General features: G+C 37.3%; 1 long non-coding RNA gene across 1 annotated transcript in view; it reads right to left on the reverse strand.

Moving 5' to 3' along the window:
• Positions 1-3,857: 3,857 nt before the first annotated feature.
• Positions 3,858-25,871, reverse strand: part of LOC125162129 (uncharacterized) — a 103,181-nt gene continuing 81,167 nt past the window's right edge. Inside the window, exon 3 of the long non-coding RNA XR_007150908.1 lies at positions 3,858-3,930. This is a non-coding gene — a long non-coding RNA (uncharacterized LOC125162129). The remainder of the gene's footprint in view (positions 3,931-25,871) is intronic.

A 25,871-nucleotide genomic window follows, 5' to 3' on the forward strand; every position in this document is an offset into this window, starting at 1 on the left:
TTCTGAGAAGAGGGTACAGTTTGAATGATATTGGATAACTAAGATCTCAGGAAAGGGAAACCCTCAAGAAGTTTCTCATTCTATACCCTATTATCCAGCTTTATCAAATCTTAACATTATTTCTTACTTTTCTCAAATCCTTTATGTTTAAGCAATAATGGTAAAACAACAGTGATTCCTGTGATCTTGATCATATTCAAAGATCAAGAATGGACAAATTAATTAATTAATGGACAAATATGCATACTGTGGAATATTCTATAATAGTTACAAAAAATAAGTATCAATATGGATAAAATTTTAAAACAATGAATGAACTATTAGGTTGATTTCAGTTGTTCGCCAATACAAGCATTGTTGCAATAAACATTCCTGTCTACATCTCCTTATACATAAGTGCAAGAGTTTCTCAAGAGCACATAAGAAGTGAAACGTGTGGGTTTCAAAGGATATGCACATTTTCAGTATCAATGGATATTGTCAAAATCTCTCCAAATGGTTTTCTACCAATTAGTAGCATATGACAGTTCCCATTGCTCCCATCGTCACTGATATCTGGTTAAAAAAATTTTAATTTTTGGGGTGCCCGGTGGCTCAGTCTAGGTTAAGCATTTGACTTCAGCTCAAGTCATGATCTCGCAGTTTGTGGATTTGAGCCCCATGTCAGGCTCTATGCTGACAGCTCAGAGCCTGGAGTCTGCTTCAGATTCTGTGTCTTCCTCTCTCTCTGCCTCTCTCCTGCTCACGCTCTATCTCAAAAATAAACACTTTTTTAAAATTTTAGTTGTTGATGACATAATAGTTTCAGAATGGTATCTCTTTTGTTTTTATGTATACTCTATTTGTGAAGTAGCACATTAGTTCTTTAAGTTTATTGCTTCTTCTCCTATGAATTGCCTATTATATCTTTTGCATATTTTTTCAGTTGATTTGTTATTTTTGTGTTGATTTGTAGGAATTATTGACATATGCTAGGTAATAAAATCTTGTTGGCTATATGCACTTCAAATAATTCAGAAAAATAATACCTTCATGAGGTTTGTGGGGTTTTTTTTCGGATTTGCCTACTTGGATACAGTCAAATTTGGCATTTTGCATAATGATTTTGGAGACTTATGCATTCTCTAAAATACCCTCTCCTATATTTGCTTCTAAAGACTTTTAGGAAAAAAAAAGACCTATATCTTCCTTTGTATGATGTGACATAGGAATCTAATTTTTTTTGCCTATATGAACAACTTTGACAACACTATTTATTGTCACTGCTTTATAATTCTGTCCCTAATCTATTCCAAAAAGTAATCTTTCCAGAACATTCCAGAATGTATCACATTGTATAGATGTTTGTCTCTCTTTTAAGCCATTTTAGGACAAAAGTAGCTACAGAAAATTTAATGGGCAACTGTGGGGGGGGGGGTGTATGTGTGTGTATTCCAGAAGCACTGAACTACTGGAAATCTTGTTTTTAAAATACTCATTATGACATAGTACTGGCTGGAAAGCAGATGAAGAAATGAATATTAATGATGCTATTAATGACCCTCATGTATAACTCACCTACAGAGGTCATCCTCAGTCATATCCTAAAGCCCAGGACCACTCTGGCATAACCAGAGTCTCAAACTCATGCCATGGTTAGACCTCAGGCTTCTAGAGAGTCTCTGAAATGTACCTCCAGGGCCTCACCTTCAGCCTGAATTTATCTGTAGCCCACAACCTGAGTCCATGATAGTCTCTAGATCAGAACTTCTCTGGGAGCAAAATAGGGAGGGACATTTTTAAGTTGTTTCTAACACACTGTCGTCTTCAGAGTAACATGTCCACCAGCAGTGCACTGCCCACAGGATGGCAACTCACTGTTTTGTTTCCCTAAGGGAAGGTGACCACGTGCTGAGTGAAACACTCTCTTCTGGAAGACCCAGGCCATCTATCAGAGAAAGAGAAATGATCCCTTCAAGCTACTCAACAAACCACCTCCAGCAAGCATCTCTGAGGAAGCCAGTGGACAGGGTCCATATGGACATTACTGAATTATCGCAGATAATAAAGAAGGGACTGTTAATATAATCAGAGGGGGCCTGCAGCTGTTCAAAAACAATTCTGAGCCCAGGTAGTAAAGAGACACATATGAAAGCAGTAATTTCTGGGGTGTTTTTTTTTCTCTTTAACACTCCCATAATTTAAAAAGAATTTAATGGATTTTCATTTTCAAGACCTGGAAAAACAAAAGTCCTCCTAAGCTGAGAGCAAATGCTTCCAGTCCTTGCCTGAAGCCATTCTTTTTATTGGGGGAGTTACAGCCCCTTGAGAAGAAGGGGTTTATAATGGAAAAAATGAGACAGCATCAACCATAATGAAGCTCAGAATATAAATAATAAAAACCCCGTTAATGCCTGACACTTTATGTTTCTAAAGAAAACCCCTACCTTTCATCTAAAATAAGACAGTTGCTGAGGAAGTAGATAAAAGCAAGCATATATTTAACACAATTCTTTTACTCGACCTTTATTATTCTTCAGGGAAAATGGTCCCTTGGTGTATGTTAGATTTCCCTTAATTTCAGTCTCTCATCTAATGCAACAGAAACCCTTTCAACAAAGTCTCCACTCAGGAGAGGATCATGCTTTGCAGTTGAACCCTGCAGTGTCTTAACGTGGGAGGACAACAGAAATCCCATGGCCCAGTTCTTCCTGCAGTATAGGTTTTGTGTGTAGAATACCTCCATGAGGGTGTGTGTGATTTTTTGGAGCCATAGTACTTTCCTAAAAAGTATACAGAAAAATGAACTCAATGCACAGCCTTGTGGAGTTGGGTACCACACACATGGCAGTATATGTGATACTGACACTGTCCTCAAAGAACTATTCTAGGAAGCAGAGTCACATATTAAACTTAATTTAAGTGGGCAATTTTTACACACTTTAGGTGCCCTCTCCACTAGGCTTAACTCTTCGCATGCATTATGTCCTATAACCTGCACATCAATTCCAGTGAGGTAGGGACTAACATTATTACCACTTTTTGAGATGCTGAAACAGTCTTTCAGGGATTAACAAGCCTCCACACAGGCACTGGGCAGGAACAGCAACCGAGGGGTGAGGCTGCTTCCCTGCCGCGGCAGGCAAGAGTTTATACACGTGCCCAGGTCCACAGACTGGAACAGTATCCTGGTGGAAACAGACCCCTGTTTTTTCATTTAAATGTGATCATCCCAACAGGTACAGTCAGTTCTGAAACTTTCACTCCCTCCCAATAAAATGTAGCAAGTAATGTGAAGACTGCAGCGTCCTGCAGTACGACCATTAGGACTCATGCCCGGGCCCCTCTCGAAGAGAGTTTCCATAGGACCTATTCAGTACTAGTTTTCCTTAGCAAGGTCCAAGACAAGGTGACATCGTTCTAACTTTTATGCAAGTAAATTCATGTTAATAAGATGATTTACTCCTCTGTGAAAGTCAATTGTTAATGGTATGTACTTCATGGAGTTGTTATGAGAATTATAAATTAAAATATGTAATCAACACCGGGGGGGGCACATGGTAATCACTTAATACTTTAGTTTTAATTGATATACTGTCACAAATATGTGCATGAGAATACACAGATAAGGGGGGTGTAAATCTGTAGTATCAGTTATCTTGGAGGGAAGGAGTCGGAATAGAGATAGAAGCAAGAGAAGACTTACTCTTGCTGTTTTATATATTTAGTCACAATGAGAATATTGTTGAATTACTTGTGCAATAAGTTTAAGACTGCTAAATAACCTCATTACAAAAAAGACCTTCCCAATTATATTTAAAATTTTTATTTTAATTTAATTTTTATGTTTTCACATTCAGAATTTTTAATTGATACTTGCCTGGTACCCAGTCACTGTTCAAAACTCAGCAATGTATTAAACACCTTGCCCACCTTCAAGGAGTCTAAAATCTAAGAAAAATAAGATAGGTACAAAAGGTAACTACATGCAGGTTAAAATGTGGTATATTTCCTGCAACAATTTATAAACACAGCAACACCAGGTTTAGAGTATGTAGGACTGCATTCTACTTAAAAAAAAAAAAAAAAAAGAGGACCAAAAGACTAACTCAGTTTATGCAAAAAGTGTATTGTGGTAAAATAGTATTATGGTAAAGAGACACCCGGGGTGTGAAAGAGCATGAGAAAGAATAGAAATTCACTTCATGAGTGATAGGATGGGTTGCTACCACCTTATTATCAAGAATACACAGATTGAGTGATTACTATGTGCCCCAAATGGTGTTGATCACTTCACATATTTTAGTTTACAATTCTCATAACAACTCTATGAAGTACATACTATTAACAATTTACTTTCACAGATGAGTAAACTGAGGCACTGAGAAGTTAGGTGACTTGCACATGATCCCTCAGGTAGTAAGTGAAGGAAACAGGATTCAAGCCTATGCAGTTCGTTAGCGGAGCTCAAATTCTCAATCACAAGCAGACTATTTTTAACTATTCCATAATCCTACATCTTTGGAAAACATTATAATGGAAGAGGCTTTTAAAAATCTTTTAATAAGAAAGTATTTAAACATATAACAAGAATAGAGAAAAGAGTATAACGAATCCCCATGTTTCCATCACCTAACTTCAAGAATTGTCAACCCACAGCCTATCGATCGTGGTCCAGCCCCATCCTGCTTCACTCCCCCACCCCCGGACTATTACGAAGGAAACCTTCAACATCACATCATTCCATATAGTCTATGTATATTGCACATATATCTTGAATATAAGTTTTGTTTTTAACAACCAAGATACCATTACACTGCTTTAAAAAATTAGCAATACTAAATACTAATACTAAAAAATCAGCAAATATCTAGTAGGTGTTCAAATTTCTCTTGGTTTCTTATAATTTTTTATATGTTGTTTAAATCTGGGTCTTAGTAAGACCCATATAGTTCAACTGTTGGGTATGTCCTTCAAATCTCTCTCATCTACAAGTCTTTACTTCTTGTTCTTTTCCTTCCAGTGCATTTGTTTGAAGAAACCAACTTCTTGGTCCTATAATATCTTCCAGTGTGGATTTTGCTGCCTGCATTCCTGTGGTATTGTTTCATATTTTTCCCTGTCCTGGTTTTTTTTTTAATTTTTTTTAACATTTATTTATTATTGAGAGACAGAGCGTGAACAGGGGAGGGGCAGAGAGAGAGGGAGACACAGAATCAGAAGCAGGCTCCAGGTTCTGAGCTGTCAGCACAGAGCCCAACGTGGGGCTCAAACTCACAAACCGCAAGATCATGACCTGAGCCAAGCTGGACGCTTAACCAACTGAGCCACCCTGGCGCCCCTGCTGTCCTGTTTTTTTAATCAAGAATACTTCGCGTGTGTTGTTTTTGTTTTAATTTCTCTCAAGAAGCACTCTGTAGATTTAAGCATTATTATGTTTGGAATCACTATTCTTATGCTCAAAATCTTCCAACTTTGACAGGGCACCCCTTCAAATTGGTTTTTTTTGATGTGGGCCCAGTAGTCTTTGATAACTTTCCTACTATTTGAGGTGACATGTTCTAGGCTCATCTTGTACATTTCCTGGAATCAGTCATTCATGCAAGGAATCCTGGTTTATTTTACTGAAAAAAAATGTTATTTAAAGACCACCTATGGATGCTAGTGGTGTTTAGAAGTTGGTCATTCTTTGTAGACATTTTTTGGGAACAGGGCTAGGTTTGGTGTTTGTTTTGAAGCTAAAATACATTTCAAGTTTACACTTGTACTTCAAATTCAAATTTAGGACAATAGTTATTAATCTCTTTGATATTATATCTATTTCTCCTTTCTCACATGCTAAAAACTCTATATTACATAAACATAAAACATCTTTGTTTTATCCTACATCACATACACAACAATCTCAGAACAACACTACTATGGTACATTGTTGTCATTTACAGCCCAATTCTTCACCATCTCTCATATCGATACACTTTGCTGGGTAAACTTGTAGTGTTTTTTTCAGTCTCACTCTGGGTCCATCCAATGACTTTCAATGGCCAACAGAATCTCAACAACCATAAAACAAAGAGAGGCTGGAAAAAATTCTTGCATGTTTCTGCTTTCTCTCATACACTTCTCTGATTGCTGTAAGAACATGCCTGGGCCAGACTGCTGGAGCTACCAGGAGCCAAAAGACTTGAAAAGCATGAGAATAGGGCCATACTGACCCTGTTGTCTGTCTCGGCCAAGTCATTTCAGATTAGTCAACAGTCAACTCCCAGATTGAGCCCACCAAGATCAACAGAACCATCTAGCCAATCTAAAACTGATCACATACTCGTGAACCAGCCAGAACATATCAGGTGAACTCTGCAGACTTCTGAGCCAAATAAATATTATTTTTGTTCTGCGTCTGTTTGTTACTAAATATTTTGTGTTTAGGCACAGCTTCTACAAACAACACAATGCTATTAGTGAGAAGAGCTTTTAAAAGAACTTTGCAAATCGTTTTGCAATAGAATAACATTAGATATGTGCAGTCCAATTATGTGTTTTTAAGATATATAAAGCAGTCCCACTTTGTGAGATTGGGTGCCAACTGGATACAGAGTAAGTTCATTAATTTCATCGTACCTTTAATTGCCAAGGATTATTTTCATTTAATTTTTTCATAATAAAATATTTACATGATTCCAAGGCAATCCACAGAGCAATATGTATCCAGAGAATGTTGCTTATATCTCTTTCCCTTCCCTCAGCTCCACAATGTTTTCTCCCACTCCTCTTCATAACCATTATTTTAGGCTTGTTTTAACCTGGCATGTTTTTAAGATAGCAGATAAATCAATTCAGATATACACGTTATTCCCCATTCTAATGAAAACTAGTAGAGGTGCCTTGGTGGCTCAGTCAGTTAGGCTTCAACTCATAAAGTTCGTGAGCTGAAACCCTGCATCGGGCTCTGTGCCGACAGCTCAGAGCCTGGAGCCTGCTTCAGATTCTGTGTCTCCCTCTCTCTCTGCCCTTTCCTCGCTCATGCTCTGTCTCTGTCTCTCAAAAACAAACATTAATTTTTTTTTAATTGTAACATTAATAATATCATTAAAATAGTAAAAATAGATAATAGTAAGCCTTACTTTTCCTTCTTTCCTTCTTCCCTTCCCTTCTTTCTTTCTTTCTTTCTTTCTTTCTCTTTCTTCCTTTCTTTCTTTCTTTCTTTCTTTCTTTCTTTCTTTCTTTCTTTCTTTCGAGAGACTTATGTCTTACCCAAAATGGGGCTTATGTTCACCTGAAGCAGGGCACAAGCTCACCTCGAGCAGGGCTCAGGCTCATCTGACGTGAGACCCGAACTCACAAACTGTGAGATCATGACCTGAGCCAAAGTCAGATGCTTAACAACTGAGCCACCCAGGCGCCCACAGAGAAAAGTTTCTGAGGATGAAAATCAATGTTGAAAATATTAGAACTTGGAAATAGACAACTATTTAGCTATTGCACACCACAACAAAAAGAGAGTTTCTCAGTCACATTTTACAGATTAAACTCATTGATTATTTTAAGGTCAACAACCCCTTTGTGATTGGCATTTTATCAAATTAAAATGTATTCTAGTTTACACATTCAGTTTTGTATATACTCTGAACATCCGAGCATAAATAATATACATACCAAATGTTGACTTTAGAGTTTCATGTAGGCAGAAAAGTTTTTCTTCAAAAATAGATATACAACTAAGGAGGCATGTTTCCAAATCTTACATGAAACTATCTTAAGCTTCTGCCAAGAATTCCAGTAGAAATTTAGATATTTTTTGCAGCCTCTCTTAAAACAAGAGATAGATGAATAAACATCTTGTATACTCAAGACTTGTTTTTGTAAAATATAATTCATGAACAAACCTTGTGAATCATATATTCTACAAACTTTTTGCACTCTTCAGCTTTCATGTTGATCAAGTATAAAAATCAATCCCACTGAAGGTGGCCTCAGAAGAGCAATTTTATTCACTGCAGTGGAGTAATGGAAATTTAATACTACTGATTCACACCTTGTAACCCTTCAGAGCCAAGATGAGCACATCCATTTATCTTCCCCAACTTTTCTTACTGTTGCATAACTCCCTTATTCCTTAAACATGCTTACCACACAAAACAATGATAGGATCTGAACTCTGTACCAGATGAAAACAGAACAAATTATTTCCATATAGGTCTAGTTCAAACAAGCTCCCATGGATGTACCCTACTTTATGTTCATCAATCTCACTTTCAGCTCTAGAATTCAAGAAGGTCAGAGTTCCAGTTCCTGCAAAAGCACCTGGCCTTTTATGGAGCAAAAGCTGTTCTTCCTTGGTATGCCTTAAAATAATACTCTTGCCTAAGAGCCTGGGAAGACATTGTGTGTATGTTTGAGGGTGTAATACATACACATATACACATATGTGAACATTTTTGTACATATGTATATATATGAAGAACAAGATACATAATTATTATATTTTTGCATTTAGGTCTCACACCACTCACGTAAGAACTTTAGAGCAAAAAATATTTGTAATTCAACTTCCCCAAAGGAGGTATAAGATTACTCATGATGAGAACTCATTCAAAATACTTTTCTAAAAATTTTTAATGTTTACTTATTTATTTTGATGGAGAGGGAAAAAGCACAGGGGAGGGGCAGAAAGAAGGAGAGAGAGAATCCCAAGGTAGCTCTGTGCTGTCAGCACAGAGCCCAATGGGGGGCTTGATCTCATGAATGAGAGATCATGACCTGAGCTGAAATGAAGAGGCAGACACTCAACCGACTGAACCACTCAGGGGCCCCTCGTTCAAAATACTTTTAAATGTCAAAAATAATGAATCTTTCACTACTTTCATCTAGACTGCTTTCCAGGGTGTTTAGTGAACTGGATGTTTCCAATAAGAAATTTTCTCTACATACTAAGTCTAAATATAGTGTTTTTCTCATTTCCCCTCCCCTAACTGCTTAGATGTATGCCTATCACGTTCTTGGTCTTCCATGGACAATCATACTCTAGCCAACAGTTGTTCTGTGTCTCACTCAATTAGACTTAGCTACTAAAGAAACCCATGGCCAAAATCTACTACAGATAGCTCCTTCTCACGCTGAAGTCAAAAGAGTTCTGTGCAGGCAACAGGGAAAAGCACAGGGACAGGAAGGCCTTTCATCTCTCTTTAGAAGATAATAGCTCCAGGCCTCTTGTTGCTTAGTTCCTCTCCTCTGAAATTCCTGGATTGTTTTCCACTTAAAGGCCAAGCTACTGCTCCCTTAGCTAATGTCAAATGCAAGAACACCATAGCCGCCAAAAAACAAACCAGAGAATCGTAAACTAGCCAACACTGAATTCTCAACAGTATCCATTAGCTTGCTGATTCACATGTTGCTTATTCCCACTTTAAAATACAAAAAGTTATGCAATAGGAAACCACAGCACATTTAACCTGAAGCTTTGAAATGTGCACCGATGACAGCAATACATGAAGTCAACACAGGAAATATAAGTTTAGAGCTACAGCAAGCTTGGAGAGTTTCTGGAACCACAGATCTTACTTTGATGTTCATTGCTATTTCAATCAGCAGAAGCAGCAGTTGTGGAGGACAGAAAGCAATCGAACAACTTAGACTAGCATTTCTCTGGAGGACTTTTCTTTCCTTTGAGGAATTCTTTTCAATTTATTAAGTTATCTATCTCCTTTTTAGCAAAGTGTTTTAGAATGTAAGAATTTACTAAAATGACAAGTAACCTACTGGGAATTAAACCAAAATGCAAACTTAGCTGTTGTCTTTAAAACCACATGTCTTTAAATCCCTTGACTGTTAACTTTTATCCCAAAGAGAAGAGGTCTTAACTTTCACTAGGTAATAACTGGACTATTTTGAGTTATATTTCTCCCTACCCTGACAACTTAATTGACCTGTTAGAAGTATATATAATTTACCATATAAAAGTGCTCCAAAAGCATTAAATTTTATATAAAAATCACAAGAGTGTATATTTAAAATAGTATGGAATAAAAAATAGATAAAACAATTTTAAGAAACCCAAATGTAAAATTATGATGCTATAATTCTATTCAGAAACATTTACTCCAAAGCCTTAACCCAACTGTCTACCTCAGATGTATCATGGCCATCCACACAGTGACTTTCTTTGGAATTAAACTTTGGAATTACTTGTTTACACAAGAAAACTCATCTCAGATGTAGCATCTGTTTCTCACTAAGGCTTAGCTTTCACCTAATTCTCCAAATGGGTTGACTGAGGTTCAAGAATGTGAGGTGACTCACTCAAGATCATACAGTGAATCCAGGGCAAGCAGCCGCTGTCCCTTGAGTAGCAGATGTATATCTTGGTACAAAACACAACTGATACTGTCCTCAGGCCTGTGACACATACTGACATCCACTTGAAAACCTTAGTTCATTCAATACATCACCTGACGTCTTTATATTTTTAAGTGTATCAGAAGGAAAGGCAAAGCACCATGGAATTTGAATACATTCAGCAGGTCTTCTTTATTAAATTATATGTCTTGAGTCCAGAAGCAGCCTAACCTAAAATATTTAAGTATTAGACCCATAGGTAATATTATATACCTTGTATAATGTAGCAAGAATGTAGTAAAAGGAAAAGAATATATGTGGAGTGCATTAAAAGGAAAAAAATCAGCAAAAATCTGTTTACATAGCCCTATGAAATACATTCTTTCATATGAAATATTTTACTATCTTTATATACTGTAAATGACTACTTATACATACTGACTCTTGCTTGGATAATTCATTGTTTTATATCACGTATTGCAAGGAAGCCAGATAATACTTAAGTTTATAATAAACCCAAATGATTATATCTCAAGGAAATTAGCAGTGCCATAATAGAAGTACAAATCTACACATCCTCAGCCAAAATAAAATGAATGCTCTTACAAATCGCCACTGTGTGAACTTCTACATTTTCCTATTGATAAGCCTGTATGTTTCAACATGTTTTCATTTTAATCATGATCTTTAGTTAAATGTGTATGGATATAGAGATATAGAGACGATTGCTTCCATTCTTAAGTAGAGTGAATAGAATTATCAAATTTTCTTCAGCATTTTCTCAAGAGTAATATCTCTTATATCCATTATTATAAGAATAGCTTTGAATCAAGCAAACATATCCATAGATGTTACTTTCAGACTTGTTATTTTTCTCCAAAGTTCTAAGTTCAGATGTTTCTATGTGGGTAATTACCTACGACTGACTCAGTGATTCCTAAGTCTGGCACTGCAACTAAAATGTTCTCTTCTATCACTTCCAGTGGGTATCATATAACTCTTCAGACACTCCCACCGAAGAGTTGCTGAAATTACCTTCCACTTCATTTTAAATAATAAATAAATTGGTTATGTCAGATGTTAACATTAGGGAAGCATAATCTAGAGTGAGGTATATACGAAATCTCTTTGGACTCCATCTTTGCAATGTTTCTGTAAAACATAAAATTTTCCCTAAAAAAAGTTTAATTTAGGGGCGCCTGGGTGGCGCAGTCGGTTAAGCGTCCGACTTCAGCCAGGTCACGATCTCGCGGTCCGGGAGTTCGAGCCCCGCGTCAGGCTCTGGGCTGATGGCTCAGAGCCTGGAGCCTGTTTCTGATTCTGTGTCTCCCTCTCTCTCTGCCCCTCCCCCGTTCATGCTCTGTCTCTCTCTGTCCCAAAAATAAGTAAACGTTGAAAAAAAACAATAAAAAAAAAAAGTTTAATTTAAAAACAAGTATGAGCTATTTCATTGTAAAGGGGATGAAGCGATGGTAAACATTAAAATAAATAATCAGGTTCTGAAGGCAGAAAAAAGGGAATTCTTTGGAGTAACTTTATGTTTTTTCATTAGTTTGATTACCCCTTAACTATTTGTCTTCCTCTCCTTTTAGTTCTCTGAAATGTTGTTAATTAAAACAGTCAAGGAGCACTTGGGTGGCTCTGTTGATTAAGTGTCCAACTCTGAGTTTCGGCTGAGGTCACATATGTTAGGCTCTTTGCTGTGGGCACGGAGCCTGCTTGGGATTCTCTCTCTCCTCTCTCTCTGCCTCTCCCCCAACTTGTGCATGCTCTCTCTCCCTCTCAAAATAAATAAAGGTTAAAAAAAAAAAAGAAACTGGAGTGCCTGGGTGGCTCAGTCGGTTAAGCATCCGACTTCGGCTCAGGTCATGATCTCGCGGTCTGTGAGTTCAAGCCCCGTGTCGGGCTCTGTGCTGACAGCTGAGTCTGGAGCCTGCTTCGGATTCTGTGTCTCCCTCTTTCTCTGCCCCTCCCCGCTCATGCTCTGTCTCTCTCTCTCTGTTAAAAATGAATAAACATTAAAAAAAATTTTTTAACAACAAAAAGTCAAAATATCTGTAGGCCTACCAAATACCAAATGCATGCCCAATTTTTCCTCCATAAGGATTACCTGTCATGACTGCTCTTCAATCACCTCACGGGAATTTTGATAAATCATTCAGCAAACACATATGTAGCACTCACTGTATCCCAGATAGCACAAGGGGCACTGGGGCTATGAAGGTGTAAGGTGCCGTCCCTATGCCTGGAGAGCTAACGCTGCAGTGGAGAGAGATATAGATGACACATAATGAGAAATTCTATCCCAGGGACACTGTATTCCTGGGGAGCGTTCAGGAAAGCTCCACCAAAGAATGTATCTTTTAATCTAATGGTCACAGATCTTATATGTGATAGCACTGTGTAGGGTACAAAACGGCCTCGTGTAATTTTTCTCATCCCCTTATCCCAGCCTCATGTGAAGCTAGACGGGCAGCTTTTTCATTCCCATGTTACTGATGAGAGTTACAGCCAGCTGCACCTGACACGCAGTTTAACTCATGTCCTGTGAGCTCCTGATTTGTGTTTGTTCTACTACTTCCTGCCTTTCTAGGTGGAGATCTTGCCAGACTCCTTCTATAAAGATTCCTTTCTTTCTTGATATGAACGTGAACGTCCAATGTGTTTCTTTTTCCTTTGGCCTTTCTTCTCTTACCACCTATTTCTCAAAACAAGGTTAATTAATGATAATTATTCTAGCTTTAAATCAAATCTCCCTTCGCAAGATAGAAAGTTTACTTTTGAAAATAAGGGATTTTCACTGAATCCAAAGTCCTAGAGGTACATTAGACATGTTTTGGAAGTTAATCTCTCTTCAAGCCATTCATTACTTTTTAGTGTATTGAAGAAGCTCACAACATGAAAAACATCCTGCATTATATGCTTCACACAACATATTTATTTGCCTCTTTTATGTGCCAAGTATTATACTGAGCCCCAGAGATGCAAAGATGAGTAAGAAATAGGGTTTTCCCTATAGGAGGTCCTGGTCTAAGGCAGGTAAGGAAGATGGAAGGTGACAATGCATATGAGAATTGCTTTTCTATATCTATGCCCAAGACCTTAAGAGGACTTGCAAGGAGTCCCTAAAGCAGAGGGTTGGAGAACGGCATTCGAAGCTGAGTTAGAAGCAAAAGTTTGGAGTTGGGAGTGTAGCTGCTCAAGGAATTGGTAGTAATTTAGAAAGGCTAGGTACAGAGAGGGGTGAGGGAATGGAGAGAGATGAGGGTACAGGTAAGTGGCTTTGCGTGTCAGGCTGAGGATCACAGGCTTTTTTTCGGAAAATGGAGAGCCACAGAAGGATTTTAAGCAAGAAAGATGTGATGAGAGATAATGCGAAAGATCTAACAATTACTCTAGCTGCTGTGTAGACAATAGATACGAGCAGAGGAGACCTGGAACCAGAAATAAGGGAGACGGACATAACAACAGCCAGGAACACACTGACGAGAACTCACCCGTTTGACCAGGTAATGACAGCTAGTCTTGGGAAAAGTGGAAGGAGTGCAGGACGACCAAGGTGGCCAGTGTGATTCAGTGGACAAGTGGGTGTGAGTGAAATGAACATGGTGGTAGAGAGAAGAAGATCAAGGGGGTCTCGCAGGTTGCTGGCTTAGGTCCACTGAGGGAGGCTGTTCATGGAGAAGAAGAAACAGGAGATTGATTGCCAGGGGGTCAGACTCACTTCCGGAAGGGAGGGGGTGAGCACGTATGAGAAGATGAGGTGTGCAGTTCAGGACGCGTCGAAGTAGATGCCTGCTCATCTGCTGCGGGTCTACGACTCAGGGGAAATGTCTGCGACCGTATTTGGGACTCACTTGCTACCTTACTGACCATGTTTCTGAAAAACGGGTGTACCCTGAAGTCAAGGGCTCAGGTTTCAGAGAGGCAGGCTAGCGTCTGCATCACAGACCGACCCCTGATTATCAAAGCCAAGGCTTTTCCACCTGTTACCTATGGCATGAGACTGTTGCCAGAAGAAAACCATGGGCAAAATAAAAAGCATGGTTTTTAGCACAGAAAAAGGAAAATAATTGTGCATTATCATGATCCCCCCAAAATTCTCCACGCAAGTCTTCTAAGGCATTTTATAAAGGCCCTTTTTTTTTCTAAGAGAGAAGGGTAAGTACCTCTCATTTCAATTATTTGATAATTTTGTATAATTATACTGTGGTTCCTCAAGATTTTTAAAAAGCAGATTTTACTGCTTTCTGGCTCAATATATGTTAAAATTACTTTCAAACTTTAATCTACAATAAAAAAGTTAATTCTATGTAAGCAAATGAAGGCCTCTCACTTTATAAAAAGTTAATATTTTGTGCTATTATGAACGATTATGGGTTTCACCACTTGTATATACTAAAGATTAAGGTGACTGAGAAAAAATGTGGAAGTATCCCAGCTTTGAATTGCCTACTTGTAATTTTTGCTGGTAATTTCCCTTTTTTTAAAAAAGACAGAGATGATAGTCCAAAAATCTCAGCTGGACTTAATAAGCTCACACTCTAAAATATAACAGAGTAGAACCTCCTCCCATCCTACTTGAGAGCCTATCCTTAAGAATTCCCTTCCGTCATTCTTCCTACTAAAGGTCACTGGAAGGAAACGGGAAGGTCTAGTGGCTTTTTTTTTTTAACCAACTTTCTGTTCTGCGATTTTAAAAGTCTGGATGCAGCACAATCATAACTCTTCAACTACAGAACATAAATTTTTAGTACTTGTTGTTCTGGAATCCAACAGAAGAAATATTTGGCTTTTGCTTGGCCCCATCCCATTAGCATTAATAGGTTGTTTTCATTGGAGTTGTCTTCAAAAAAGATATGGATATGAGAAATGATATATTTAAACACCAGTTTTCATGCTAAGGTTGTGAAATGTAGCTTTTACAAATGAAATGGAATTAAATGGAATATAGTAAAGTAGAACAGAAAATACCAGACTGCACCCACTATAGAAAAGGTAAATACTGTTTTAGGAGACCTTTTATTTATACATCATATGAAGTACTGACAAATACATATATATATATATATATATATATATATATATATATATATATATATATAGGGATAGGGATAGGGATAGATACAGATATATGAGTGTGTGTTTATTGGGTCACAATATATGTTAATTGCAGTTAAACGTTCGAAGGCCACCCATGTTTTGCATTATAGACCATAAAACAAGCAAACTAGAAAAGATATGATACTTCCCCCAAAATTCTTTTCCTTGCAAAGTTATGCCCATCTTGCATGCAAAACCTGTCCCCAAATTCATTTTTAAAGTAGAAATATCCTCTGCTTAAATACAATGTTATATACTGTTACATACTATATATGTATACAATGTTATGTACATATATAATATACCCAATGAACATTAATGATATACACAATGTACATTAATGATGCTGAAGATGATAATGGTAACCTCACTCTATATTACACTCTGCAAAAGGATTTCAAATCAATTATCTAATTTTACTGCAAAACCAAAAGGAGAAGTAGTAACAGCTCTGTTTACACTGAAGCACAGAGAGGCCAAGTGATTTGCCTCAGGTAACTCAGTAGCAAAACTGCATGTATAAACCTGGTCACTTAAATTATAATCATGCTTTTTCACTGGATTACGTTGCTGCTTCACGCTACACAGCTGCAGTAAGTTTGCCACTGTTTATCTCATGGGTCTTTGTCATTTGTTTTGTGTTTAAAGCTATGTCTACAAAAGAGTCCAAAATATTTGGGAAAAGGCAAGAAGGAACACACAGAGATGACTTCATGATTTCGGAGTTTGTGAGTTGTCAGCTGTATTTTCACCCAAGACTGAGGCTTTCACTGCAACTAGCTAGCAGCCAATCTGCTTGGTAGATGTCTTTTCATTCCAAAGACTATCACAGGGCCTGCGATGCAGCAGATCACTCAATTAATGTTGCTTCGCTGGAAAGAAAATTGCAACTTGCCAGGTCATTTTTAATATGAGAATTCAGGCTTTAGGACACAGATTACAAATTAAAAGACAGAGATGTGAGCTTGGGCAAGGGGTGAAGGGAAAAACGAGGAATCTTTTGAGGAAGTATGTACTATAGCCACAGAAAATGAGCTAGAGAGCTTCCCTCTGCTTTTCCATTCTCTGGAACAGAGACAAGGGACTATCTCACCCTTGTATGTCTTAAACAATTATGTATGTCTAAAACACCCTGGGTAGATAGTTTTTGATAACAGGTTTGAAAACAACTGATTTGATTACTTTAATGGGGTTGTATTTGTTACGTTAGAACATTATGTATTGCTTAGAGAATTGCCTGTTTTAGTAAAATTTTCTGTAAGGTTTTCCACAGAATTCACTTATTTGTTCTGTCTCTTCGGTCTGGAATTTTCCTATTTTCATTCCTAACAATGCTTAGGGTTTTGTTTTCTTTATTTCTTCATCATTCTTGTATAGCAAATATATTTTACCAATAAATTTAAAGAACTACCTCTTGATTATTCTGTTATTTTTGGTGCTTTGTATTTCACTAACATAGGTCTATAATTTTCATTATTTTGATAAATTGGGGCTTACTCTATGAGATATTTCTTAGTTCTTAAATTCAAGAATAGCTATTAAATTTTGAAATGTTTTCTTCTTAATATATGCTTTTTGAGGCTATAAATTAATCTGTAAGCACTCTCAGTTACATCCTATAGATTTTGACACTGCTGTTCCCTTCTAAATATCCACTGAAAGATGAACTATTTACAACTGTGTCTATTGGAGATTATATTACTGGTTTGGTTATTAATTCCATTTTACATACCACTGTTACAAAACGTGATCAATATAATACTTTTATTTGCGATTACTGAGCCCATTTTGCAGCTTACAAAGTGTCAATTTTTTTTAAGTTTCCATGTATGTTTGAAATAATGTAAATTCTCTAACTTGAAAGTTCAGACTTCTGTAAATGTTCACTGTAAATATCCATTAAAATTAGGGGCACCTGGGTGGCTCAGTCAGTTAAGCACCTGACTTTGGCTCAGGTCATGATCTCACAGCGCATGAGTTCAAGCCCCACATCAGGCTCTGTGCTGACAGCTCAGAGCCTGGAGCCTGCTTCAGATTCTGTGTCTCCTCTCTCTGCCCCTCGCCTGCTCTCTCTCTCTCTCTCTCTCTCTCTCTCAAAAATAAATATTAAAAAATAAATATCCATTAAATTCAGCTAATTGTATAGTTCAAATCTGTATTGTCTTTTGCTCTCTGAAACACAAAGTGTACACTTAATATTCCACTATAACTGAGAAAGCAAAAATTTCTCTTTGTGATACTAGTCATGTGTACTTGATAGGTGTGTTTTCAGACACACGTACCTTCAGAATTGTTAGGGATTCCTTGTGAATGCTGTCTTTTAGCATTATATTGTGGTCTGCCTTATCCCTGGTAAGATTTTGTCTGTATTATAGAACAGAAATGTTGCTACATCAGATTTCTTTTGATTAGAATTTTCTCAGGAAAGGTTTCCTCTTCAACTACATGCATTCGTTAAGCATACGCCCAGGGTTTTTATATACTTTTTTTTAAATATTTTAAAATTTTCACAGAAAATTGGGAACTACAGTCCAAGAACATTTTTTTCTGAGTGATTTGAGAGTAAGCTGGAAACATCATGCCGCATAACTCTAGAATACTTTAGTGTGCAGTTCTCACAAACAGAGCACTTGCCTACATGAGCACAACAGGACCTTAAAAATCAGGAAATATATTGATACATTGATACATTACATCATTGATACAATTAATACATTGCTATAATCCACAGACCCCATTAAGATTTCAGCAATTGCCTTAATAACATTCTCTATGGGAACATTATCCAACCCGGGGCTATACACTGCATCTACCAATGTCTTTTTTTTCTCTTTTAATTGAAATACTTGACTCTCCTTGATATTTATGACCTTGACACTTTCAAAAATTAAAAGTAATCATTTTGTAGAATGCCCCAAATTTGGGGTTTGTCTGATGTTTCTAGGTTACATGTTTTGGGCAGTAACAGTACAGAAGTGATGCAGTATGCTCCTTACCATCCTACTAGATGGCACATTGGTTCGATTTGCCCCTTGACAGAGGTGGTGTTCCACAAGTCTCTCCACTCTAAAGCTTTTTCCCTTTGTAATAAACAAATCGTTGAGGCTAAGTCAATATTACATTCCTCGTCAACTCTTCACCCACTAGTTTTAGCATCTGTTGATATTTTGTAACTGAACTGTCAGTATGATGGTTGCCAAATGATGATTCTTAATTCCATCATTCCACCTACATTTATTAGTGGACGTTCCATTGTAACAAAGAGTTTTCTCTTCTCCCCATTTATTTATGCATTTGTTTATTTAGATTTATATAGACAAATGGCTTCCTATTTTATTCTGTGGATTAGAGTCCATTACTAGCATTCTTTCGATCCTCACGTCATTCCGATATTTGGCTCACGGGGGCTTCTTTACACTGCTTCTGTCTATATCATTTTCTGAGCAATTCCTCACTTTTTGACATAAGATTTTCCACATTAATCCTGTACTTTGCTTGCCCCAGCCCTGGAAGCAAGCATTTCTCCAAGAAGCCTTTGTTCATTATAGGTAAGAATTATATTTAGAAACTAGTATCTGTATACTCATGACTATTGGTATTTCACCACTCGAGCCTCCCAGTAGACATAATTTGAGGAATATATGTAAGAATATCCATCTACATTTATACCTATTGTTCTATCCATCTCTATATGACACACCACATCTCCAACTCCAGTCCAATACACAGGATTAATGCCAGCTTTTTTCCCTTCCATTTTTGTAACCCCTACTCCCAGAGTGAGAAATCTGACTCCCATTGTATTGGTCTTTTTAGGATACTATAATATAGACTTGGGTGACTGAAACAACAGAAATTTATTTCTTACAGTTCTGAAAGCCAGAAGTTCAAGATCAAGGTTCCTGCTGAGAGCTCTCTTCCTGGCTTGTGGTAACTGTTACATAGCAACAGAAAGCTAATGAACCTTCCTAACACACTTACCACAGAATTAATTTCAAAGCAATTTCAATCGCCTCAGCTCCGCTACACTTGTGCCTTCTGGATGGCCTTGCCTCCCACTTTCTGATAAGATGGCTGCATGAATTTCTTCAAATCCCTTCCCCTCCACAAACATTTCTTTATTATTACTTTGTCTTCACTTATTGTCCTTTCCTCCTTCTACCCGTTGGAGAACAAAATGTCTCTCCGGTGCCAACTCTTACATATACACCTTTATTCTCTTCCTGTCTCCTCTAGACATTTTTCCTAGAAAAAAAAATCCTTATACTGTCAATGATGTATTTTCAACACAATCTCATCACTCCTGTGTGCTCATGCTTATCTTTTACCTCTCTCCTCCTGGCTCAATCTGAAAATAGTAGTAGGTCTAAAAATTCTAAGCCCAGGTCTGCTACCTTTTCAAGCTATTATCATCAAATCACTCCTTACTTTTACTTTCAATGATCAACTTTTTCTAAATACACTGTACTTGTAATACTTGTAATACAAAGCCATTGTTAATCCCTTAAAATCTGGCTTCAGCCTTCATCAATCTATGAAACTACTCTTTCAAAGATCACTTTAGTACAAACTGCTAAATCTAATTTCCATCTTTCTCACCCTCTCGGTGACATCAAGGATTGTTGCCTAACTACTTTGGACAACACGTTCTTCTTCTGTCCATGTGATCACTTCTTAACGTCTCTGTCTAGCTCCTGCCATTCCCTACCCCTAGATTTTGCACAAAGATGTACAGCTTTTGCTTTTCTGTCTGTGGAAAAAGAGGGCAGGAAAGGGAAAGGAAGAAAAGGGAAGGGGGGAGGAGGGGGGGAGGGAAGAGGGGAGGAAGGAAGGAGGGAAGGAAGGAAGGAAGGAAGGAAGGAGGGAAGAAAGCCAACAATGGCTTCAATTACAACCAAAATAAAATACTAATGCTTAACTTGCTTTCCAAAACTCTTCCTCTGTTGTGCCTATCATACCTGTCCAACATTATTGAAACCTAGTGAATGTGAACTATTTTCCAATTTCTGAATATTTCTTGAACTTTTAGTCTCTAAGCTCAGTTTTCACTCCATACACCTTATAAACAGCTTAAAATTTTGTCATGTACATAAAATGTTTTTCAACACTATAAATGTTCAGGTCCTATATATCTTTCAATAATAATAATAATGTAATGATTATCAACACTTACAACATATGAGATATTGCCCTAAGCACTGTGTATTTATTAATTCACTTAATCTCCAAAACAACCCCATGACCCAGCTCACATGCTACCTCCCTGATGAAGTCCTTCACATACACACCGTGTACTGTGGAAGATAATTTTTTTTTCCATTCTGAAGTCTCAACTTCTTTAAATGTTCTACTTTTTATAATTCTAGGTGCTATATCTCATAGTGATATGGCTTTATCTTATTTATGCTTACTCAGCAATGAGGTCTTGAGAGCAGGAGTCTTGCTAACCCTTTCTGCACGATTAAATCACACCTTTTTTTTTTTTTTGGCCAAAGCTCTAAAATCACCTCTTTTACTAAAGAAATCTCCTGGGGCGCCTGGGTGGCGCAGTCGGTTAAGCGTCCGACTTCAGCCAGGTCACGATCTCGCAGTCCATGAGTTCGAGCCCCGTGTCAGGCTCTGGGCTGATGGCTCGGAGCCTGGAGCCTGTTTCCGATTCTGTGTCTCCCTCTCTCTCTGCCCCTCCCCCGTTCATGCTCTGTCTCTCTCTGTCCCCAAAAAATAAATTAAAAATGTTGAAAAAAAAATTAAAAAAAAAAAAAAAAAAAAGAAATCTCCTGATCCCAGAACTCTGTATTAGGTGTTCCCCATTGTGCCCCCACAGGTCTCTGCATCTTTATCATCCGTTTTCAATCTTTGTCCAATTGCCTCTCCACTTAGGCGTGTCCCCTTGAGGCAAGCACAAGGTATTTTTCCTTTTCTTATCCATAGCATTTGTCACAATACACTGCAGAGTAGGTACTCCATATATGTTTGTGGGATGAATAAATGATTATCCCAAGCAAGACCACCTGATCTCCCAAGTCACAGGAGGTCGAACCTGAAAGGAGATGGCATCTGTTGGAGAAAATACATTAGGTTACTGAGGAAGAAACAGTGAAATTGTTAGCATACGATATAGTACATGATCATCAATTTTGAGCCTAAATCAGTATGAAAACATTAAATATAATGGAGGCCCCATGTCTCCGAACACAAAAATTAATTCAAGATGGATCCTAAACCCAAACATAAAAGCTAAAACCATAAAGCTTTTAGAAAGAAACGTAAGAGACTCTCCTGTGAGCTGGGGCTTGGTCTACAAGTTTCTAGGCCATAGAAAACAAGAACCCTTTATGTAAAAACAAAAAACAAAAAACAATAAACTTGACTTTATATTTTAAAATGACTACTTATTGGGGTGTCGGGGTGGCTCAGCAGGTTAAGCATCTGACTCTGGATTTTGGCTCGGGTCATGATCTCATGGTTCGTGAAATAGAGTCCCACATTGGGCTCTGCCCTCACAGCCTAAGCCTGCTTGGGATTCTCTCTCTGCCCCTTCCCTGCAAGCATACGTTGTCTCTCTCTCTCTCTCTAAACAAATAAACTTAAGAACATAAAAAGAGATAAAAAAATCAAATGACTCATTAGAATATATTGTTAAGGAAATGTGTAGGTGAACCACAAATTAGAAGAAAATACCTGACAAAGCACTATCTACAGTATTGTTACCTAACTCTTCCAGCTCAAAAATAAACACACAACTCAAAATAACAACAACAAAAAAATGGCCAACAAGCCCATGAAAAACTGCTCAACACTGTCAGTCATTACGAATATGCTAATTAAAATAAAAATAGCACCACACACTAAGGAGAGTGATTAAAATGAAAGGCTCTAACACCAGCAGGTGTTGTCATCAGAGTACCCGGGCTGCTCAAGTATCTTCTGGAGGCATTAGCAAACAGTACAACCACTCTGGATAAGGTATGACACTTTCTCATAAAACCCAATGACACAGCAATTCCATTCCTAGGTATTTACCTAAAGGAAATGAAAACATAAATTCACCAAAAATTTAAAATACAGAAGCGTTATTAATAATGGCCCAAAACAGCAAAAAGCTGTGTGTCCACCAACACAAGAATGGATTAAAAAACAAAAACAAAAAACAAAAACAAAACAAAACAAAATGGTATCTTGAGCAGTAAAAAAAAAAAAAAAAAAAAAAAAAAGAACAAATGCTGATGGATTAAACTAAAATACACCACGCTGATAGAAAGAGAAAGAAAGTCGTATATAAAAGACAACATTCCATTTGATTCCATTCCCATGGAAATTATAGAATCACAAAATTAGAATGGCAGAAAGAATGTCAGTGGCTGCCGCTAAGGTGGGAGTGAAGATTGACTAGAAACTGCCATGAGGGAAATTTCTGGCTGATGATAATATTCTGTGTCTGGAAATGGATTTGGATTATAAATGCATGTGCATTTGTGAAACCCCAGCAAACATACACTAATAATAGTGTATTCCACTGTATATAAATTATTCATCAAAAGTAAAAGCTAGTAAAGTCTGCTACGAATAAGTCTATTACTACGAAGTATCAAACTCTAGTTAAGAATGCTAAAATATTTATGAGGAAATATATGTGCAATTCACTTTGAAATGCATCCAACATAAGTTAGATGAAAAGGTACAGAGATGGATACATTTGTGTTACAAGAGTAGAGTAAAACATTAATGACAGACTGTGTGGTAAGTTCGTAAGCGCTCAATGTAAAAGTCTTTCGATTTTACTGTTGGTAAAAATATAGCGGGCAATCAAAAGTACTGTGCTGTGGGGAGACTCCTAAAAGGAGTCTTGAAGGACTTACACACCTTTAAGGACTGTTTTGAAATGTCTGCCGTAGTCAAAAAAGGAAAATCTAAAAATAAAGAAAAGCACCATCATATTTACATAACTCATTCATCTGTGAAGTTGAAAGAATAGTACAAAACATTATATTCTGAAAATTCAGAAGCATGGTTGACTAATAAGATGTCTCTTTATTCATTTAGAGAAGATGAGAGGCAATTATTCCAAACTGAACTTGGAACTGTTCAATTATTTGGAGCCGAGGGCTCCAGGAGGAGGGGGGGAAAGGAGGGAAAAAGTAGCTCTCGCTAGTGCTTAGCTTTTTCTTTTAATGGTTTTAACCGCTTACTAAACTTGTTACGTGTTTCTACACACATTAATACTTGAGTTTTTCTAAAATTCCACTTAAAACTAGATAGAAAGTACATCCCTCAAACAGAAAGCCAGTCATTTATTTCTTACAATTCCTTTCTTTTCCATCTGCGTCTGCTCGTACCATTTCCTTACCCCTTTTTCTGTAGCCTATTCAATTTCATCCAGTTATTCCTTGTTTTTGGAACATTTTCTTTGTGTGAAGACTAAATCCCCATTTCCTCCTTTTTGATCTCCATTTAGTCTTGATTACAAACCTAACTGAATTATGGTCAGTATTACTAAGCTCCTTCCTCCACCCACTCACCTTATTAGACCAGTCACATCATCTCCTTTTAAAAAAGTTTTTACAATGGCCCGCTTCTCGTGATGACTTTAGCATGGATTAAAAAGAAAATCCATCATATAACATCGATCTTCTCAGAGTAAACAGATGCTAAGAGAGGAAACCCAGGGATTCCTAAAAAATTTTGGTAGTTTGGGGCTTAGTTAAATATCTAAAACACTCTAGAATAGCATTCAAAAAGAGTTAGAACTCTTGTTCTCTTCTTACAGAAAGGGACTGCCCAGTGGTTGGTCAAATAAGATAATATTAAGCCTTAATTACTCTCTGATTCAAAAATAATTCTCTAATTGGTAATAATATTATTTAATATCTTTAAGATTCAGGAAACACAGATAAATAGAAGGATGTTGACTCTTCCAATCTTGGTTAGCCAAAAGCCCATTCCTGAAATCCCTTTTCCTATATCCATCTAGAGAAGTTTTATAAATAGTAAAGGTGCCTGCAGTGAAATAATATTAAATTTTTCACTTTAGCTGTTATATAAAAACATGAAACCATAAACGTTAAAGTGAAACAGAGTGACCATCTATTCTTGCATTTTCTAAGTAGCTTGGTGAAGACCCTTGTTCTAAGGGATGTTATTCAGTGTGGCTTCCCAAGTAAGTTAGGTAAGTTAGGTGGGAGGTGGTAGATTCTATTAGGTTCAAGTCATTTTACTCGCAAAGAGGTGAGGTGATCAGCCTAGATTATGAGTAGCAAACTAGGGCCCCAACATAGGTCTAATCCCAAGCACAGAGCTATTTACAGGGCAGCCTAATACATCCCATTAATTTAATAATATGTTCAATATAATATCCATAAAGGTTTGTGGAATATATCCTGCTAACACATCTGGCATCCTTTTTTCTCTCTGAGAACAAATCAGATATTTTATCTTTTAGGGTCTTCTGGTGCTCATCTACCAAAACATGGACACTTTCAGGAAGATGTTAACACGAAGATTGTATTTTCCCAGTGTTCTCTCCTCCTATCAAAACCCAAACCAAACAAAAAAGCTCAAGTAAAGCATCACAAAAAGCTGGTGCAAGTAGAAAAGAACCTACTTTTGGGGCTCCTGGGTGGCTCAGTCGGTTGAGGGTCTGACTTTGGCTCGGGTCATGATCTCATGGTTCGTGAGTTCAAGCCCCGCATCGGGCTCTGTGCTGACAGCTCAGAGCCTGGAACTTGCTTTGGATTCTGTGTCTCCCTCTCTCTGCCCATCCTCCACTTGCTTGCGCTCTGTCTTTCTCTCTCTTTCTCTCTCTCTCTCTCTCAAAAATAAATATTTAAAAAAATTTTTAAAGAAGATCCTACTTTTGTCAAAAATAAAACTTTTAATTAGAATTAAGCCTTCTTAACAATAAGTCAGAATAAAGACTGACTAAAAGGTAACAGTTGGTGTAATTTCTCCACTTCCGTGTCATATGAAAAATAATCTGGTTCTTTTCTTAATAAGTGGCCAACAAAAAAGATCACACTTCAGCTATGTCTCCAATGAAGATCTGCACAGGTAAATCCAAAAAGTGTTGTCCATGTCAGGCTGGCAGATGTCATTTCTAAAGAGCTCAAGGAGGCAAAGCCAAACCAGTGGGAGTAGATGAAGCAAGTAGTATACAGAAAAACTACTTTAAAAGGTTCTCTAGTCCATGTCTTCTGATGGTGAAATGAACAGCATTTCTCAAATTATTTTATTTATTAAGAGACATTTTCATAGTCTAGATCATTTCAACTCTTTAGCAAGTAAATTATTAGCAGAAAAGATTACTCTCCCAAAGACATTACTAGAATGAACTCTCATTTATTTATTCTGGTCCCCTTTCTAATCTCTGAAATTTGACTTCCAATATCGGCCCAATGCCTCAAGCACCAAGAGTAAACAGCACAATCCCTTTTTCATGACTCAAATGAATTCAGTTT

The sequence above is a fragment of the Prionailurus viverrinus genome, chromosome A1 (assembly GCF_022837055.1).
Source record: "Prionailurus viverrinus isolate Anna chromosome A1, UM_Priviv_1.0, whole genome shotgun sequence".
Lineage (NCBI taxonomy): Eukaryota > Metazoa > Chordata > Mammalia > Carnivora > Felidae > Prionailurus > Prionailurus viverrinus.